This window comes from Penaeus vannamei, chromosome 1 (assembly GCF_042767895.1).
Source record: "Penaeus vannamei isolate JL-2024 chromosome 1, ASM4276789v1, whole genome shotgun sequence".
Classification (NCBI taxonomy): Eukaryota; Metazoa; Arthropoda; class Malacostraca; order Decapoda; family Penaeidae; genus Penaeus; species Penaeus vannamei.
Genome location: NC_091549.1, coordinates 37292177 through 37297176, shown reverse-complemented (window position 1 = coordinate 37297176; position 5000 = coordinate 37292177). Strand labels below are relative to the sequence as shown.

General features: G+C 43.2%; 1 protein-coding gene across 22 annotated transcripts in view; it reads left to right on the top strand.

The window, feature by feature from the left end:
* The window catches only part of by (focal adhesion protein tensin), a 690412-nt gene that overhangs the window by 582859 nt on the left and 102553 nt on the right, over positions 1 to 5000 (top strand). The gene's annotated exons all lie outside the window — the stretch shown is intronic.

Below are 5000 nucleotides of genomic sequence, written 5' to 3'. Positions count from 1 at the left end.
CAAAATGGCCGAAGTTCTGTGTTTGCGTTTATGGGGAGTTATTAGGTGAAATGGAGTCGAGAATAAAGAGTTGCCTTTTCTTATTTATTGTTTCACAAATGGATATTTAACTCCTAAGATGGAGAAAAATTTGCATTTCAATTTGCCATTTGACATCTGCAAGCGAAGAGGATTGCTCTATGAGTTATATAAATAGAGTAGTTTGGTATAGGTCAGGCAGTGTTAAAGGCCAAGAGAGGTCAGGAGGAGTTTTGATTTCATAAGGGCATAAAGGTTTTGTGTTTTGATAAGTCTCTCTCTCTCTGTCTATCCATCTATCTATGTATCTTTCTTTCTATTTCTCTCTTTCTTTCTTTCTTTCTCTATTTCTCTATTCTCTATTTATTTCTCTTTCTTTCTCTCCCTCTCTCTCCCTCCCTCTCTCTCTCTCTCTCTCTCTCTCTCTCTCTCTCTCTCTCTCTCTCTCTCTCTCTCTCTCTCTCTCTCTCTCTCGCTCTCTCTCTCTCTCTGTCTCGTTCTCTCTGTCTATCTGTCTGTCTGTCTCTCTCTCTCTGTCTTTCTCTGTCTCTGTCTCTGTCTCTCTCTGACTCTGTCTCTGTCTCTGTCTCTCTCTGTCTCTGTCTCTGTCTGTCTCTCTCTCTCTCTCTCTCTCTCTCTCTCTCTCTCTCTCTCTCTCTCTCTCTCTCTCTCTCTCTCTCTCTCTCTCTCTCTCTCTCTCTCTCTCTCTCTCTCTCTCTCTCTCTCTTTCACTATTTTTCTTTCTATTTCTGTATCTTATTTCTATATCTCTATCTTTCTTTCTATTCCTCTATCTTTTCTTTCTATTTCTCTCTTTCTTCTTCTTCCCTTCCTTCCTTCCTTCCTTCCTTCCTTCCTCTCTGTCTGTCTGTCTCGTCTCTCTTTCTCTCTTTCTGTCCTCCTCTCTCTCTCTCTCTCTCTCTCTCTCTCTCTCTCTCTGTCTGTCTCTCTCTCTCTCTCTCTCTCTCTCTCTCTCTCTCTCTCTCTCTCTCTCTCTCTCTCTCTCTCTCTCTCTCTCTCTCTCTCTGTCTGTCTGTCTGTCTGTCTCTCTCTCTCTCTCTCTCTCTCTCTCTCTCTCTCTCTCTCTCTCTCTCTCTCTCTCTCTCCCTCTCTCTTTCTCTTTCTCTCTCTCTCTCTCTCTCTCTCTCTCTCTCTGTCTCTCTCTCTCTGTTTATCTCTCTCTCTGTCTCTCTCTCTCTCTGCCTGTCTGTCTCTCTCTCTCTGTCTGTCTCTCTCTCTCTCTCTCTCTCTCTCTCTCTCTCTCTCTCTCTCTCTCTCTCTCTCTCTCTCTCTCTCTCTCTCTCTCTCTCTCTCTCTCTCTCTCTAAACTCTCTCTGTCTCTCTCTCTCTCTCTCTGTCTCTCTCTCTGTCTCTCTGTCTCTCTCTCTCTCTCTTTCTCCCTCTCTCTCTCTCTCTCTCTCTCTCTCTCTCTCTCTCTCTCTCTCTCTCTCTCTCTCTCTCTCTCTCTCTCTCTCTCTCTCTCTCTCTCTCTCTCTCTCTCTCTCTCTCTCTCACTCTCTCGCAAACTGTATGTATGTGTATGTGTGTATATGTGTAAGTGTTCGTCTGTGTCTGTGTATGTGTGCGCCTGTGTCTGGATGTGTGCGTCTGTGTTTGTGTATTTGGGTGTCTATTTGTGTACGTGCATGTGCATTTACCTGTGCACACCAGTCTCTTCTCTGTGTGTCTGTGTCGATACTCTACCACTAGCAAAAGAAAGAAAACGAAATCGGTTTAGTTAAGTTAAGCAAATTTATATACCCCACTTGTCAAAATGGACGTTTCCATCCCGTAGAGTTAATGCTCAGGTATCATATCCTCCAGAATATTAAAAAATCGCCTACTTTCATTGAGTCGTTATAACCCCCTGGAAAAAAGTGCAATACAGTCCTTCACTAATTTGCATAGATGGACCACAAAAGTGTCGACGTTTTAACATTCTCTTTGCGAATGGCCGCCGCTGCAGCCAGAGGAGAGAGTAGCAATAAACCTAAATTAGATTTGCGATTTCATGGGCGTATTTGTTGCCGTTGTCTGAAATATGCTAATGAAAGGAAGCTGCTTGTGAGTGTCGCATAATGTGAACTCAGTTGGGATGAATATTAACCTTATTTACCAATGATGTAGGTGTGATGCTTAATGGAATTATAGAAAATTACATTATTTTTTTCTTTTTCAATGTGTGTATATTTGTGTTTGTGTGCGACCGTATGTTTGTTTTGTGTCTCTCTGTGTGGCTTCGTGCACGTTTTTTTCTGTCCTTAAATTCTTGTGTGTATGACTAGATGTGCGTAATTTGAATAGAATGGAGATATTGACAACAAAAATAAAAGTTGGCAACTATGCTCAGGCCCTCCGCCCATACGCGCTCTATGAGACCTTATTTGGCGCGAATTTTCGATTCACTAAAACATATGGTGCGGAGGTTAAGATGCGAAATAGCTATGTTTAATGTAGCACGTCGTCTTCAAAAAGTTGTATAGATAAGAAAGCAAGTGTTAAAAAAATAGAAGCTTATAAGAGTGTAAAAGGGTGTTTGGAATTCATGTGGGAAATAAAGCAGCTCATATTTACAGGCCATTATTTTACAACGATGAAGAATATTATTGTTGTGTGTGCGTTGTGATAATCTCTGTGTTATTTTGAATGTGCTTTGCCCAGTTTCAGTCTACGAATAATAAGCACCTCAGGTGTTTTGGTCGTTGCCCGGGTGGTGAAATGTTGAACAAGATACGTAGAAGTGTACAAGACAGGAACCAGGAAAATAGATTTTAATTTATGAAGATTGCATTAATTACATCAAGACGCATCATGAATACTCAAGTGTCCTGCGCGCTTCTCGTGTCCTTCGCTCTTCACTCTAAGCTTTATCCTTTTCAGGACTTTTTTTCTTTCTTTTTTTGCTGTTTAATCATTATGTTTATGGCAGTTCGCGCTCTCATACTTCCTTCAGAAAGAAATTTTGGTTATCCACAGCGTCGCCCGCGCTATGGATTTGGAAGCGTAGTTCGCGGTTGGTTATGTTAAGGGTTGTATGATCAGTAGATAAGAATGAAAGGTAATAGCAACGAAGAAATAGCCTTTTGATCGTGACGTGGTAATTTACTTATAAGAGAAATAAATTGGATATCGGATATATGTTTTTTTAATGAAGCGAATAAAAAAGAAAAAATATTCACATACATGAAAAAGTATATGTATATATATATATATATATATATATATATATATATATATATATATATATATATATATATCTGTGTGTGTGTGTGTGTGTGTGTGTGTGTGTGTGTGTGTGTGTGTGTGTGTGTGTGTGTGTGTGTGTGTGTGTTTGTATGACACACCATCTCTGGTGGTCCTGCCAGGCGTATAGGATTTATTGTGCGCTCATGTTGGTCATCTTGTCAGGTGTCCTGGCGAGTGCAGGGAGTCGCAGTGTGGTAAAAAAAAAAAAGCTGTGTAACCATGCAGCCATTTAAAGCCACGGCCATGGAGTTATGCCTGAGTAAGTGTAGGTTTACAAACTCACTTCTTTCCAGGTGTCCGCCCACACTGGTTCCTTGTGGGGCACCGAACTGATGAAGGCTCGATACCATTTAGCGGCTGGCTATAATTCTCACCTTTGGAAAGACGTGCTCGCGTTAGACTTTTGTTTTTGCGTGTGCTAAGGAAGGCGGTTACAGCTCTTATTAGAACACTTTGTATTTCGTAGGCATGCGGACTGACCTATATTTGCAAGAGAGTTGATTCAGATTTCCTCTCATTTTATCTTCCTTTGTAAATCCAGCCAGTCCATATAATTGATAGTTCGCCGTCGCATTTATGTTGCCAAAGGTAGATATTTATTGCCAGTGTTCCCGTCTATCTTGACGGAGGAACAAAGGCGACAAAGCCCAGAGACCCTCCTTCGGCTGCTGCTTGCATGGCCAGGAGGGCGGTCGAGAACAGAGACCATGTACGCAGGGGACGCGCACAACAGATGATAACTGCTGCATAATAATAGTCGGGTTAACTAGCCTGCTCGGGATACCGTAAGGGTAGACTTACGATGCAGGAATTTATGATGCTCACTGGGTTATCTACTGAGACTCCTTTTGGTCCGATGCGGCTATTCTTTGGTACGGGTCTTGGTTCACTGACCTGCGGCGACGCTGAACTCGAACCCTGATCCTTACGGCACTGTTGCTTGTGGTTTGGGTGGCGTGGTTGCTTTGGCTTGAAGTATTTTGGTTGTTTTTGCGTCAGGTTAGTTGGTTTGTCAGAGATGGATTGTGTTTTAAGATCGCCGGTGTTAGAGGATAGCTTTGCTTTGCCAGATATGCGTGAATTATCCCGTGGCGGAAAAGTTCATCCATGGCGTCCCTTAGTGTAAATGTTTGACTGTCTTGCACGTGTAAAAAATGAGGTTCGTTGGCCCGTCGTTAACATCCGTTTACTACATGTGTGTGTGCAGGTAAAGTGTACCTGCTCAGTGGAGCGTATCAGACGAGTGACCAGCGTAGGCGTGATGTAAGGTCGCCTCGCAGACGTGCGTGTGGGCGTAGTAGAAGGCAGGTCACAGTGCGGGACGGGGTCTGACAGGCAGGTGCGTGGGTACCATACGGAACAGATGATCGGGCCGGAGATTGCAAACACTTGAAAAGAAATAACTGTGCTGGAATTTGGGTTTTGGAAAGGCCTGTATTTGTGAATATCGAGTATGACAGTCTACTTGAATTTTTGGACTGGTAGATGTGCTAGGGTCCGTGAGAAGGTGTGGCACAAAAGGTCTTGTTGGAACCGTCACCGGGGACCTTCCAGAACACAGTCGCTGTTTAAGGTCGTGGCAGCGGACACGATTCGAATCGGAATGGCGCATCATGAAGGACCTGGACAGAGATGACTGACAGTGGAGGGTCCTGGCATATGAAACACAGATTCGAAGTGATCTATTGAGCTCCGAGGCCCAAGTATGAAGATGAAGGAGGGAGATTATGACAGCC